The following is a 15,048-nucleotide window of genomic DNA, read 5'->3' as shown; positions in this document are numbered from 1 at the left end:
CTCTTTTCAGATGCCTTGAGATTGATCAAATCTTTTAAATCTTTTGAAATCCCTATTAATTCCACAAAAATCTGTTAAAATATTTTGAAATTGCTTAAAAAATGAGGGAATCTTAGAAATATATTAAAAGCCCTTAAAGTCTGGCGAAATCCTGTGAAAATTTTGGAAAGCTCACCAAATTCTTTTTAATCTCTTTGAAAGTTTAAGTAAATTTCTTACAATATTTTTTTTTTTTTTGAAATCTTGACAATTTCTGAAACCCGATAAAATTCATTAAAAGCACTTAAAAATTTTGAAATCTTGCTTAATTCGTTAGAATTAAAAAAACCTAAACTCTTTACAATCCTTCGAAATCTCTCCAGAATAAATCCTCTTAAATCTTCTGAAATCCCCACAAATATCAAGTAAAATCCCCTAAAAAATTTGTAAATAGGTAAAATATTTGTAAAAAATGTCTTTCATAATTTCCTTAAAAATGACGAGCTCTTTAGAATCCTTTGAAATCCATTCCACGCATGGATTTTTAATCTCTTGAAATTTTTTGAAACCCCTGAAACATCGTAGAAATTCCTTGAAATCATTTTTTTTTAATTCTATTAATTTATTAGATATAGTGAAACTATTCCCTAAAATTCTTACGAAATTCGTTGAAATACTTTGAAATATTATTAATATCACTGACGTCCAAAATACTCATTTATAAACTTTCCAAATTTTTTGAAATCTTACGAAATTCTTTGAAAACTACATACTCTCTGAAATCCCTTGAAACTGATAAAATCCTTCAAATCTCGTGGATTCTTGAGGGGTCAGCTTGAAATCTGTAATATCTTTCAAAGGTTATGATGTCGTTGAAATCCCGTCAAATCTAATCAAATATAAGCCCCTTGAAATTTTTGATATTTTTCTGAAATTTCTTCAAATCTGTTGAAATACCTTGAAAGGCTTGAAATCCCCCTTGAAATTCAGTGAAATCGGCTGGAAATCCTTGAATTCTGTATGAATCCCTGAAATATTGTGACATTCTCTGAAACCCTTAAAATTTGACAAAGACCGCAAAAGATACTCCACAAAATCCTTTAAAACAACCCCTTGGAATATGTAGAAATCTATTTTAAAAAATTCTTGACAGTTTTAGAAACGTTTTTTATTAAAATCCATTTAAATGTTTTGAAATTTCCGATTTTTGAGACGGCTGATATGTTATTTTAGTAAATATAGCGAAATTTGGTTAAAAAAGCCAATTGAAAAAATAGTTACATTAGCGAGCAATTTGAGAAAAACAGTTGCAAGAAAAAAACAGTCGCCCGAATCCGACGCATGGAAGGGTTTCTTAATTGTGGAAATTAGCGAATTTATCTCAAGTTTCCAAAAACCTATCACTAAATAAATATGAAATCGGTAATTTCACTAATAAGCCAATCTGCATGAAAACTCCTTTTAAAAAAATGTTTCACAATTTTTACAATCATTAATATCTCGGAAAAAACTAAACATTCTTAAATCTTGTTTGTGTCTTTTTATAAGGAAAATTCTATTCTATTTACAAACCAATCTTCAGATTGAGTGGTAGAGTTTTCTATAATTGGTGACAGTTGAATTGTGAGAAATGACTTTTAAGATTGGAACGCCAAGATGTAACCTGTTACAATCGATAAAAGTGCATCATCAGTTCGGATGAATATAAGCTGTTTTCATCAATATTTTTTTTTGAAGGTGACAGAAAAAGGTCCAAACAATTTGAATCGGATGATAAAAGACCTAAGCAAAGAAAAAAAGTATCTGCTTAAGATATGGGAATAGATTTCGGCCAATTTTTAAAACGTATAGTACCACCAAATTTATAAAAAAGCATCTTCGAAGATTATTTTTGATAGTAATAATTGTCATAATTGTTTATTTCAATGTAGACATTTGCATATTTGTATTCTTTTTTCCGCTCTAGGCAGAAGTCGTTATTTTCATTGAATTGAAATCTATGAAAGCTACTTCGATCCCTTGAAACGTTCTTTATCGTTATATCCGTCATGTTTTTTAAATATTGTTTAGCAAACATTGTTTAATTCAAAAGATGACTAATAATAATGTTCATAATAGCGTGGCGTAGAGAAACGTCAAGCACGCTCAAGGAATTGAATAAGCTTTTGTAAATATGCAAATAACTACATTAAAAAAAAATTACGAAGTAAACTATTTTTGTATTATTTGTGTTTCTGTCTCTCTTCTAAATTTTGTTACAATAATCAATGGACACTTTATTTGTTGATTTTATCAATCACGTTAAAGATGAAGTATTTTTGAACTTGATACACATTCAGATAATAATATTGATAAAAATTTAAGAATTTCTATAAGATCCATTGTAATGGCCATAGGAAATTTAAAAAAAAGAACATCAATTTATCCAAATTTCCTGGCGTTTCTTCCCTTTTCTGGGGACTCCCCAATCATTATAAACCCGAGACGTGATGCTCGTTTTCAGTTCTAGCGAGTGTAGCAAGCGTGCAAAACGTAAGGGATCGCTAAGCTGCTCCCGATTCGTGTAATTCATCGATTCAATTCCTCTTTTGAAAAGGATAGAAATCTCACCTTGATTTGCCGTCGGTGAATGTCGAATTTCCTGAATTTAATCCATTTTTGTTTTGAGTCAATAGGTTGCTGTCCCTGGTCTGAAAGAACTTTTCTGAAACAACACTGGTAACTTTCTCACACATGCACTGATTTTTCAAATTCAAAATTCCCGCGAATTTATTTTTCGCGGGGATGAAGCACCGGTGGTTGAACGAACCCTCGCGGTTAGACGAACGTGATCGGAAAATGGATCGATTTGGCACGTGCGGAACAATGCGAGAAGAAACGAACCTTCCCCTTCAGCGAATGGGAACGCACTGAGCTGGCTGCTGGCAGTCGCCGAGGTGGAGAGGTGGAGGAGCGTGGCGCAAACAGTGCAGGCGACGGAGGGGCCCTTACCCCTCCGCCTCTTCTATCTCCCCTTAGGCCTGCTTACCCAGTCAGACCTCCTTTGCAGGGTCGGCTTCAGGGGAAAATTCGATGTAAAAAAATGTGTGGGGATTGGGTAAAAAAAGCTGGACTGCTGGTGTTTGAAGAGAAGGATGTGAGCAAAAATAGAAGAGGAAGTGAGAAAAAATAGAAGACGAATTGTGCTGAGGGTTTAGGAATATAACTCTTGTCTTGGCCAAGCAATAAAGATAGGGATGTGAGTGAAAGAAATGTTTCACTGAAACATTGCAAGTTTTATGAAACAATGAAAGGGAGAGTCCACATATTATGTGACGGTAATTACAGTAATTTTTTACTCATCCCTCCCCCTTGTGGTAATCTTGACATTTCGGTGACCCCCCCGTGCCCTCAATTTGTCCATTGACATGTGAAGTCATATATTTTGTTGAAGACTCCTCATTTTTTGAAGAAAATTAATCATCTTGATTCAAAAGTAAACTTTTTGGTTGAAAATTCAATTCTGGTTGAATATTGAACTCTTTCTTAAATATTATTTTTGTTTGTTTTGTTGAAGATTCATTGTTTTAGTTGAAAATCCAGGTCTTCGGTTGGAAATTTAATTAATTTGCTAAAAATTCTTTTTTTTTTGTAAGAATTAATTTTTTTACAGAAAACAAAAGCTGTTCCATTTTTGACCAAAAGTGTGAAAGTTTTTCCTAACAGTAGTCAGAAAAACTTCCACAGTTTTTATTAAGTACTATTCTGGTCGACACAAATAACATCTATTACTATTATTCCATTTTTGGTTGAAAACTGATCTTTTCTGGTTGAAAGCTCATGTATTTTATTGAAAATTCGTCCTTTTTGATAGAAAATTAATCTTCTTAGTTGAATATTGATTATTTTTGGTTAAAATTCGTTGAGGATTAATTTCTTTGCTTGAAAAATAAACTATTTCGTTTAAAGTTGAACTACCTAGTAAAAAATAAATTCTTCGGGTTGGAAGTTCATCATTTTAATTTAAAGTTCAACTATTTGGTTTTGTATGCAACTATTATGTTACTAATTAGACTTTTTTATTTAAATTCAACTAATTGAAAATAAGTTTTTTTAACTGAAAATTTAACGATTCAATGTTTAGTTAAAATTTGATCTTTTATGGTTGAAATTTCAACTATTTCGTTGAAAATTCATCTTTTACATTGAATATAAATTTTCTTTGATTAAATGTTTCTGCATTACAAATATTCAATTATAATCAATTTAAACGTGAAAATGTGACCATACCTCTGAAACTATAACTGGAAAAATGTTAGTTTTATTATTCTGCAATTAATTTTGGAAAATATGTGCATTCAGGAATTATAATCTGGTTGAAAGGTTTCTTTTAAGTTTTAAGACATACACATATAAAGTCAATTATTCAATTATCAATTATAAAAAATTATATTTATTTAACCAAATGTATTATTTTTCCAAACACAAGCGTATATTTAATATTTCGTTCTCTAAATAATTTTCGAAAAACGATATGAAACATATTTTTCCTCGAATAATCGAACATTATTCCTACGTCTTGTTTCTACGTGGATTCGAGATTTTTTTAAATTCAGAATTATTATACATTTTTAAATTTTTCATAGCAGCATAACTTGAAAACCTTTAATTAAAAAAAAAGTGTAAAATTCCCAAAGTCTAGTCTTAGTTTAAGTTCTTGAAATTTAAGCGTATGAAGTTACTTAATTTAATTGAAGAAAAGTAATGTCAATTGAATTAATTTGAATACCCACAAACTCAATTGAATTCCGTTGAAATCGATTTTCCATAAGAGGCGAAGTAATGTAATTTCCAAGAAATTCAAATGTGGTGGATTGAATTCAAAATGAATTGATGTGGGAATTCAACTGAACGTACATTAAATTCTAATGAAACTGAGTTTATAGTATAATCTATCTCTCTAATCTTTGAGAAATGGGTTACTGAATGAAATCAATAACGGTTACGGGTTTCACCGTTTTATTAGTGAATTTCAAGTGAATTAATAGAATTTTCAACTAACGTTAATACCAGAAGGAGCCGAAAATTCCATTTTTAAACCATTATTTTGAAAGCATTCTGAGCAGAACACCTGAGATTTTATTACCACGCCAGACCTCTTTTTCAGGCTAAAACTGAAATTACGAAATTGGAACTTTAGTGAAAAAATGCTAAACTGTTTGAAAGAGCGATAGTGAGGAAAAAAAGTGGATGAATAGAGTTAAGAATTTCGAACTTTCAAATTCTTGGTATTGTTCATGTACTATATAGTAATAAAGAGGATCCTAAATCAACACTAAAGTAAACACAAAACTCACTATTCTGAAAAGCAAACTATATTTGGAGCAAAGTATAATAAGTTATATTTGAAAAATAATATGATAAAATACCTCCGTAATATGAAAGGGAATTAAGTGTAAGTGCAACAAATTTTAATAATTAGATTGGCAAAGTATTTAGAGCAGATAATGACACAAAGCAATTAAAAATTTAGGTAAACTCATTTATCGTTGCAATGTCATTTTATTTTTCAAAAACGAAGCAATTTTATACCAATGTTTGCTTCAATATTTTAAGTCTATATCTTTTTTTTTATTTTTACAAATTTCATTGCGATTTAGAAATGAGATAAAGTACAATGATCTTTTAGAATTTGACTCTTTTTTACAATGGGAAATTTTGCCAAAAAATATTGTCAATACAAGTGATACATAAAGATGAGCTTTTGTTAACTGGCCTCAAAACCACGCTTATTTGACTTTATGATCATATTTATTATTCAATTTTTTAAAAATATATTCTTCAGAATCTAAATGCTTGAAAATTGCAAGTGTTATTCATACTTGCAAATAATGCTCCTAATTTAATTCTTTTATCAAATTCTAAAATACTTTAAATTTCGGAAATTGCCACTTTGTTAAACTTTTGTTGAATTGAAAGGTATAATATTTTATCAGAGCACAAGGCTCGGCCTCCAAAATTAGTGATAACTTCTCGTCCTGGTATTCCACAGCTCGACTCCCTTTTATATTTACCCATCTTCTCTTATCACCTTTTTAGGAGAGAAAATAACATCCTCCCTTTTAAAGTTGCATGAGGTGATACAAAAAGTTGAGGAAAACATAATAAGCAAAGAAAAGTAGATTCAAACCATAAAAGATGAATTTTCAATCAAATTGTTGAATGTTTGATAAAAAAGATTAGTGTTCAACCAAAAACAGTTGTACTCACAAACCAATAGTTATATTTTCCATCCAAAAAGACGAATTCTTCAAAAGGTAGTTGAATATCCGTTCCGTAGTGTTGAATTTGCAATAGAAATATGAATATGAACAAAAAAAAAATCTTAACAAAACAATGAAGTTTAAAAAAAAGAGTTGGATTTTCGAAAGAAAAATTGACTTTTTAAAAAAATATTTGAATTTTGAAAAAGATAGTTTAATTTTCAACCCAAAAGAATGAATTCTCATCAAAAAATGTATTAGTTGAGATTTCAACCAAAAAGATTAATTTTCTACAAAAAAAAATAATTGTCAACAATATACATGAATTTTTAAATAAATCGCTAATTGCATTTTTATCCAGAGATGCACTGAAAATATGAATCTTCACCTGGAACAGTTACATTTTCAGTTTCAAAAATTTAATTTTAATCCAAATTTAAACAAAAGAGATGAATTTTCAACAACAGAATCATGATTTGTTATCAAATTGGTTCAACTTGAAACTAATTAAGTTGAATTTTGAAAAAAAATATATGATTTTTCAACGAATAATGTAATATCTAATATTTCAACCAAGAAAGTATTTAATTTATAAAATCAAGGTCGTTGAATCGACAATCAAAGAAGATTAATTATAAATCAAAACATTGCATTATTACCAGAAAAAAATGAACTTTCTACTAAAACAAATGACTTTTTAAACCAAAAAGATTAATTTTCTAAAAATAGTTTAATTTTGAACTAACAAAAAGTATAGTTGAATTTTAAGCACCAACATATGAATTTTCAACAAAAACGTTTATTTTTTAACAAATAGTTGAATCTTCAACCCAAAGAAGGGGAATTTTCAACGAAATAGTTGGATTTTCAACAAAGAAAGATTTTATTTTAGTTTTCAAGACAAAGATATAAATTTTCAACAAGAATTTAGTTTTCTACTAAAATATTTGAATTGAAGGGCCGGCTGCAATACCATCTTGGCGTTCGAACAGGCGGAAAAGTATTGCTCGCGGAGTATTGTCTTTTTGTAAAATTGTTCAAATTTGAGTTTTGACAGTCGATAATTGTAGATAATTTTATTACATATGTTTTTTGTATGGCAATCCAATTTCTCTACGTTGTTTAGTGTTTATGTTATTTAAGGAAAACTAAATTTTTCACCGAAATAAAATTCAATACCTTTTTGCGTTCAACTCGCCAGATCTTCGTCGGGAAGTGATATTTTTCCTTGAAAATTTTATGTCACATTCTTGAACATAACTAAAAATATAATCTTCAAGAGAGGAGGCAGCCGAAGAAAATTAAATCAAAATAAATTTATTAAATTTTTTATCAAATCAATGAATAACAAGAATATTATATCAGAGTGGCCGCAAACTTCTTTTTCAAAATTTCTCAACATTTCCCTGAATAAACTTTCATTTTATCTGAACATGATACTCAAAGACCAGAATTTTTATTTTGTATAAGATTTTTAGCATAGAATGTCTTATCAACGGAACTTTTTTTTCAAAATTCCGTTTTTCCCTTACTTTTCCTGAACAATAACATTTCCTGGCTTTTTTTTCTGATTTCCAGGTTTCCCCTGGCCTACAGCCACCCTCAATATACATTTTTTTGAGGAATAATAAATATTCCTTTTTAAATCGGATTACTGAACTCTTGCTATTTCGATCGAATAATATGCTTCATTGTATGATAGAAATTTGACACATTTCTTTCACTTTAATCTTTAAATAATGAAGCTAAAGCACAATTCAATTTACGGAATTGTTTTGTGATGAAAGAACAATTCTAATGTTTCAACGGTTCAAAAGCAGGTGTTTTAGTTCTGATAAAAGCTGAACTGGCATCAGCGGTTTTTTCGCAATCAGGAAATGGACAACGCTTACAAAATGTATGAGACGAGGAAATAATAAAAGACTTCGCGTCACAGAATATTACTATTTCTATATCTCCCTTCGATCAATACAATTTCGAGCTGATTAAAATTATACTTTTGGAATAGTATTACATGAATTTTGTTCATCGCCGTTCTTTTTGTAAATTTTAACTTCAAGGATAATAAACAGGGTGACGGAAAAAGTTTATTTTTTAAATTCCTGGACTTTTCTCTGATTTTTCCCTGACTAATTTTTCATTTCTCTAAAAAATTTAATAATCAATCATTTATGAATGTAACAAAATAAATATAAGTATTGAATTAGAAATATTTGATTGAATATTTTCAGGACTTCCATATCCTAATGTACTTCAAAGAGTGACAAAAGTCACTATTTTGCATTAATAATGCGACTATTAATTAATTATTAATTGTTTTGAATTAAAAAGAATTTAAAAGAATTTGATGCATACACTAAAAATCCCAGGGTATAAAAACTACCTATTGTGCAGCGTTTAATTTGATTCTTTAGCTCAATTAAATTTGATACTTGGGCATTTTGTGCTTAAAAACGATTAAAGTTAAATTCCAAAAAGAATTCAAATGAATTGTAAAAAAAAATCCATTGATTTCAGTAAAATTAGAGTGAGTTTAGAGGAATTTAAGGGAAATGACAAAAGATCAATAAAATTCATAAACATTTAATGCGAATAAAAAGAAATCAAGTAAATTGAAAGTAATTCAAAAATATGATAACATTAATAGAATTCAGGAATAATTAAACAGGTGCTAAATTTTTTTGTTTAATTCAATGAATTTGGCCAAATTCAGTGCAGTTATAGGAATTGAAGTAGATACAAAATTCAAGAGAATTCCAAACAATTTAAAACCATTCCAATTGAAATAATAAGAATTCAGGGTGAATTCCAAAGAAATTCATATGAATTGCAACAAATATTTAAAGTTCTCTTCAAAATAAAACGTCACGAAATCTCACACTTCTTGTGAAAAAAATTCTTTGACGGTCATTAAAATATTATAGATTTCCATCCTGGGAAATATGATAAAATCCCATAGAATCTTTTTAAATGTCATAAAACCTTATAGGTCCTGTAAGATCGTTCCATACCCTTCAAAATTCTTCAGAACCACATTACATGAGAGCTAGGTTTTATAAATCCCTTAAAATTTTTGGAAATCCTTTCAAAATTTTGCAATCACTTGAAAATGTTTTGGAATCTTTTAAAATACTTTAAGTTATTTAAAATCCTTTTAAACCCTATCAAATTACTAAAATCGATTAAAAATACCTTGGGAACATTTAAAATACACTAAACTCTCGCTTTCAGTCACCCCGTTCTACGCCTTCCTAGAACTTCTGGCTCCTTCAGTTTTTCAAGGGAGCAGGGCGAGAGCGGTTGCGACATTACATATATAGACATATATTCCAATTGGAAACGAGTCAGGCGACCCTCACTATTTACGTTTCGATCCCCCCAAAATCAGTCCAAAGCTATTTGAAGGCAACTGCCAACAGTGGACTGAAAACGGGAGTTTGGTGTACTCTGAAATATTCTAAATCTTTTGTAGTCCTTAAAAATTATTGAAATGAATTCAAATTTCCTTGGAATCTTTCAAAATACTCTAAAACATTTCAAAACTTTTACAACCTTTTGAAATACCTTGAAATTTTTTAAAGCACGTTAAAATTGTTTACAAGCTTTTGAAATATCCTTAAATATTGCAAGTAATTTGAAATTCTTTGAAATCCATTGGAACTTTTTAAATCTCTTGAAAATTTCTTAGTATTTAAAAAAATACACTGGAATCTTAAAAATCATGTGAAATATTATATGAAATCGCTCAATTCGTTTGAATAAATTCTTTTAAATCCACGAAAATCTTATAAAATCCAATGGAATACCTTTAGAAATTCTTTAAATTCCCATGAAAATTAAAAAAAAAAATCTCTTGAAAATGGATTGAAATATTTTAAAATTCCCTAAAATATCCAAAATCTTTTGAAATCTTTTAAAGTCCCTGGAAACTTTTTCAAGCTTTTGAAAATTCCTTGGAAGTTTAAAAAATACGCAAAAGTTAAATTTATTAAAAATCCCTTGCAATCTTTTAAAATACCCTCAGTTCTTTAAAATCTTTTGATATCCTATTAAGTTACTATAATTAATTGAAAATGCTTTGAAATCTTTTAAAATACCCTGAAATATTTGAAAATACTCCAAAATATTTCAAATGATATTAAATAAATAACAAACAAATGAAATAACCTTGAGTTTTAAAAATCCCTTGTAATCCCTTTAATTGATTTAAATATATGGAAAATTCCTTCAGATTTCTTTGTCGAATCCATTAAAATCTGGTAAAATTCCGTAAAACTTTTTAATGCTCTTGAGAAAAATCTTTGGAAATTGTTTTAAATTTTTATTGAAGTCTGCAAAAAATATTAGGAAACTTATCAAATGAGAGATTTACTCCTTGAAATTTTTTCTTTTTATTTAAAATTTTGTCTTTTCATTTATTTTATCTATTTGAAAGTTAGTGATTCTGTGAATTTGAGAGGCTCATTTTTACTCCCTGTACGTGTACACGTACCCCTTTCATCACAACTAAACACTAACTCTGTTAAACATTGTATCATTTATGTAAGTTTTTTCTGATTAAAAGATCCAGATACAAGAATTTTGTGTCTCTACTCTATTGTTTATGTTGCTCCTTTATGGTGGTACTAAAAATTTAGCATCGGCAAGATCGCCATCAAATCTATTTCTTATTAGATAAAACTTTTTCTGTAATTGAACTTTTTACGAGATGAATTTAAGAAATTAATGTCCTACTGTTCGTTCAATTATGCTACTATTTCTCAGTTTATGCTTTTTTTACTGCTGTCGGTCGCCAAAGTCGGTAGTACACATATTTGTCTGAGGGAATTGAAAATTTAATAATATAATAATAATAATTCAAACAAAGAGCGAAAGAAATTAATTCTACAAAATTTGTTTCTTTTTTCTTTTTATAACATATTGGTAATTATGACTGTACAATTAGTTAAAAAAGAGCATAAGAAATTAATAGATCGGACAAAAGCGAAGAAGATTGCTGCATGATTTGACTTTGAAATCGCAGAAATTTCTAACTGCGCAGCATATGCTGTAAGTTAGAACTTTTATCATTTGAAGGTACTAAAATTATTTCAGTTTAAGGGCTTCAAAATAAATTTCACTTTGCAAGTGTACAATTTCAAATGTTCCTTAATTAGAGATTGTTCAATTGAAAAGGATTAAATTTATTCAATTCTGATTTTTATATTCGTTATATTTGAACGATTTAAATTGGAAACCATAACATTTTAAAAATCTAAATTAAAAACTGAATGCCTAATTAGGCTTTTCTTTTTATTTATTTCCATAATTACTTTTTATTATTTTTATTTCTGAACAAAAATTTAAACAATTTTACAAAGATTTAAAAAGACTTTAAAAAAAGTCACAAAGATTTTAAACGATTTCAAAGAATTTACAATGATTCGAACGATTAGAAATATTTCAGAAAGATATTTTAAATTTTTTAAAGGTTTCAGAAAATTTAAAAGTTTCAAAAGATTTCCCTAAAGTTTCGCACAGACTTCATGCAAATTTCAAAGATTTCGATGATGTTGAGGAAACATTCCTGAAAGATTTCAAGAATTTCACAAATATTTCAAAATATTTCAAGGTTTTCACACAAATTCCAATGATTTTAAAGATTTCACAAAGATTTAAAAAATATATTTCAGAAAGATTAGAAATATTTCACCACGGTTTAAAAAGATATTATGAAGCTTTCAAAAGACTTAAAAAGATTTCTCAAGGATTTTAAAAAGATTTTACGTGATTTCAGGAAGTTTCAGTTTCAAAGATTACAAAAAAATATTATAAATTTAAAAAGATTTCACGAAACTTTCAAAATACTTCAAAAGATTTCTCCAAGATTTTACAAAGATTTAAATGATTTCAAAGATTTCAAAATTTCAAAATACTTCAAAAGATTTCAAAATATTTCTCAATGATTTCGCTAAGATATCAACGATTTCAGGATATATTTTGCAAAGGTTGCAAAGATTTCGCAAATATTTAAAATGATTTCAAAGATTTCACTAAAATTTCAAATATTTCAAGTATTTAACTTTTTTTAAAGATTTCACAAAGTTTTCAAAAAATTTCTTAAGGATTTCACAAATTTGCAAAAAAATTCAAGATTTTAAACATTTTAAAAGATTTGAAAGGTTTCACAAACATTTCAGCAATATGAAAGATATACTTCAGAAATACTTAAAAGAGTTCACAGAGATTTAAAAAGATTTTACAAAGTTTTCATAGGACTTAAAAAAAATTCTCAAAGATTTTACAAAGATTCAAACGATTTCAGAGATACATTTCAGAATAATTTCAAGGACTTGAAAACACACATGTCAAAAGATTTCAAAATATATTTCAAAGTTTTCATTAAAATTTCCAAAGATTTCAAGGATTTCACAAAAATATCAAAATATTTCAAAGATTTCAAAAGATTTCTCAATTATTTCCCAAAGATTTTTACGATTTTAAAAGATATATTTACGAAAGGTTTTATCAATTTTAAAAGATTTGACAAATTTCACAAAGATTTTAACGATTTCAAAAATATAATTTAAAAAGATTTCGAAAGGATTTTAAAGATTTGATGCAGGTGTGAACACGAGATTTCAAGAGTGATCAACCGCTCGCTTGATTCTAAGTTTTCTCTAAAAAACTTAAAGATTGTTATGCTGAAAAACGATACGACCGACCCTGGCCTTTCACCACCAACTCGTCAACGTGTCGTGCATCCCCTCGCAAGTTCCTTTCGAGTAGTATAGTGACTAGACTAGACGGGTAAAGTAAACTGTAAAGTGTAGGTGGTACCATTGACGCGTGTGGGAGTTCACTGACGTGTGTAGGTGAGTACACGATTCCTATACACTGTACACTGTAGTGACGTCACGCTGGGCGCCGCGTAACGAATAACGAGGTGGCCTGGCCTGCCCTGGTAGACCGCGAGTCCTCTCTCCGGGTTCGATCGCTAATTATCCTTCTCGCGATTCTCGCAACTTTCGTGCCCAGCGTGTACCTCGCTTGCGTCTTGTTCGCCAATGGTACTTTCTTTTTTTCAGCCCTTTTTCTTTTCCGACAGACTGCGAGATCGACCGGCACGGCGAAACATAGACACGATCTGGGACGTTCGTTAGCATACTGATTCGAGGTCCTATAAGAGGTCTCCAGGCACCAAAAAATCCGGGGTTGTCATTTCAACTTTCAACCATTTATCTTCAGAGAGTCTTACAGAAGAGATGTTTCATCAGATAAAACAAAATTAATCGTCTCAAGAAGAGGAATGATATCGAAATGCTTGTACTTTATTGCGGGAACGATCTAGTTTTAATCAGTTTATATTAATGAATCGGTTGTTCAGAAAATTATTTACTTCTTGCAACTGAGAAGTTGGAAATATTCAGATATTAATTTCAAACTGACATCAGCACAATCTGGGAACAGAGGAGTGATTGAACACGATTCGAAGAATAAAATTCTGTACTTGCACCCAGTGTGGTCTGTACTTTACGGTCGCGAGACCTGGACCAGCGAAGAAAAGGATGAGAGTAAACTTAACCTGGTAGACTTTCAATTCCTACGCAATATATGCGGTAAAACGCTAATGGACAAATTCATTAATTAGAAGATTTTTAAAGAATGTGGAGTAGAGGAAACACTGTTTGACAAGAGTGAAATACATTTTTTGACATGTTTTAGGCACATTGAGATAATGCAAGAAGAACGACTGAGAAAAAAAGAATAAACAGACCGAGAAAAGAATGAATGAATGAGTGAATGGTATAACTGAGAACCTAAAGCGAAATTTTATAAAAAAACCACAGAAATACAAGAGCTTGCATGAGAATATGTATATGGATGTAAATGAAGCTAAAGAGGTATGCGAGGACAGGAAAGTGTGACTGAAAGAAAAGACCTTAGATACTAATGGGTATGTGTGGAGAGCTTTACATGATGACTTTGTGATGCTCTCCACCTAGGGTGATCACTAAAGAAATTGATCAGCGACCTGGGTTGGAGCAGTGTTGCGAAACAAATGTGTTATTTAGATAAATAATATGATAATTCTAAAAAGAAAAATTTGATAGTTTTTTGCAAACATATAGTTGAATGGTTAACAAAATTATGGTTGAGTTTTTAAACGAAAAAGGATTAACTTTAATCACAAACAGTTACATTTTTAACAAAATATTCTTATCTTCAATGCAAACAGATGAATTTTCAATAAAGTGGTGTTGAATTTAAAAAAAATTAATTTTTAATAAAATATTTTATTTTTAACAACATAGTTCAATTTTTAACCACATAGTTGAATGTTCGACCTGCGAAGAAGAATTTTTAACCAAATGGTAGAATTTTTAAAGAAGAAAAAGTCCTTTTTAATCTCAAATAACAGTTGCGTTTTCAATGAAAGAGATGAATTTGCCCGAGTAAAAATGGTTCGACTTGATTTCGACTTGGTTATGTCTTGAGTTCATCTCCAAGACATCGATGCCTGGCTGCATCTCAAAACTGAGTCGAGACATAGTCCTTCGTCTTACTTTTATGGCCACAACTTACTTTTATGAGCCACAACGGCTCATAAATGAGATAACAATTGATAAAGGAAAAATTTGTAATTATTAAATTAGTTATTTTTAATTTAAAAAATCAGAACCGGTGGGCCTGAACGAGTATCACCCTTAAAAATTTGCTTCAAAAAATAAAAATTGTGACTTTCTAGAAGGATCTCCTTAGCCTTTGGAAATACGTAAAAACAAATAACATTTTGGGTATCATCGTCAAACAACTATAATACAAATAACAATCCGTAAATAAGTTG

The 15,048-nt window shown here is 29.4% G+C and overlaps 1 protein-coding gene across 2 annotated transcripts in view; it reads right to left on the bottom strand.

Moving 5' to 3' along the window:
* The window catches only part of LOC117166934 (frizzled-2-like), a 199,415-nt gene that overhangs the window by 56,362 nt on the left and 128,005 nt on the right, over window positions 1–15,048 (bottom strand). Inside the window, exon 1 of one of the 2 annotated variants that reach the window (XM_033351403.1) lies at window positions 2,590–2,868. The exons of the other annotated variant lie outside the window; for it this stretch is intronic. The gene's annotated coding sequence lies outside the window, so the exon portion shown is untranslated. Of the gene's footprint in view, window positions 1–2,589; window positions 2,869–15,048 lie in introns of those variants that run through there. 2 annotated transcript variants of the gene reach the window in all.

The sequence above is a fragment of the Belonocnema kinseyi genome, chromosome 2 (genome assembly GCF_010883055.1).
Source record: "Belonocnema kinseyi isolate 2016_QV_RU_SX_M_011 chromosome 2, B_treatae_v1, whole genome shotgun sequence".
NCBI classification, from domain to species: domain Eukaryota; kingdom Metazoa; phylum Arthropoda; class Insecta; order Hymenoptera; family Cynipidae; genus Belonocnema; species Belonocnema kinseyi.
The sequence above is the reverse complement of the archived record's forward strand: the minus strand, read 5'-3'. Positions and strand labels throughout refer to the sequence as shown.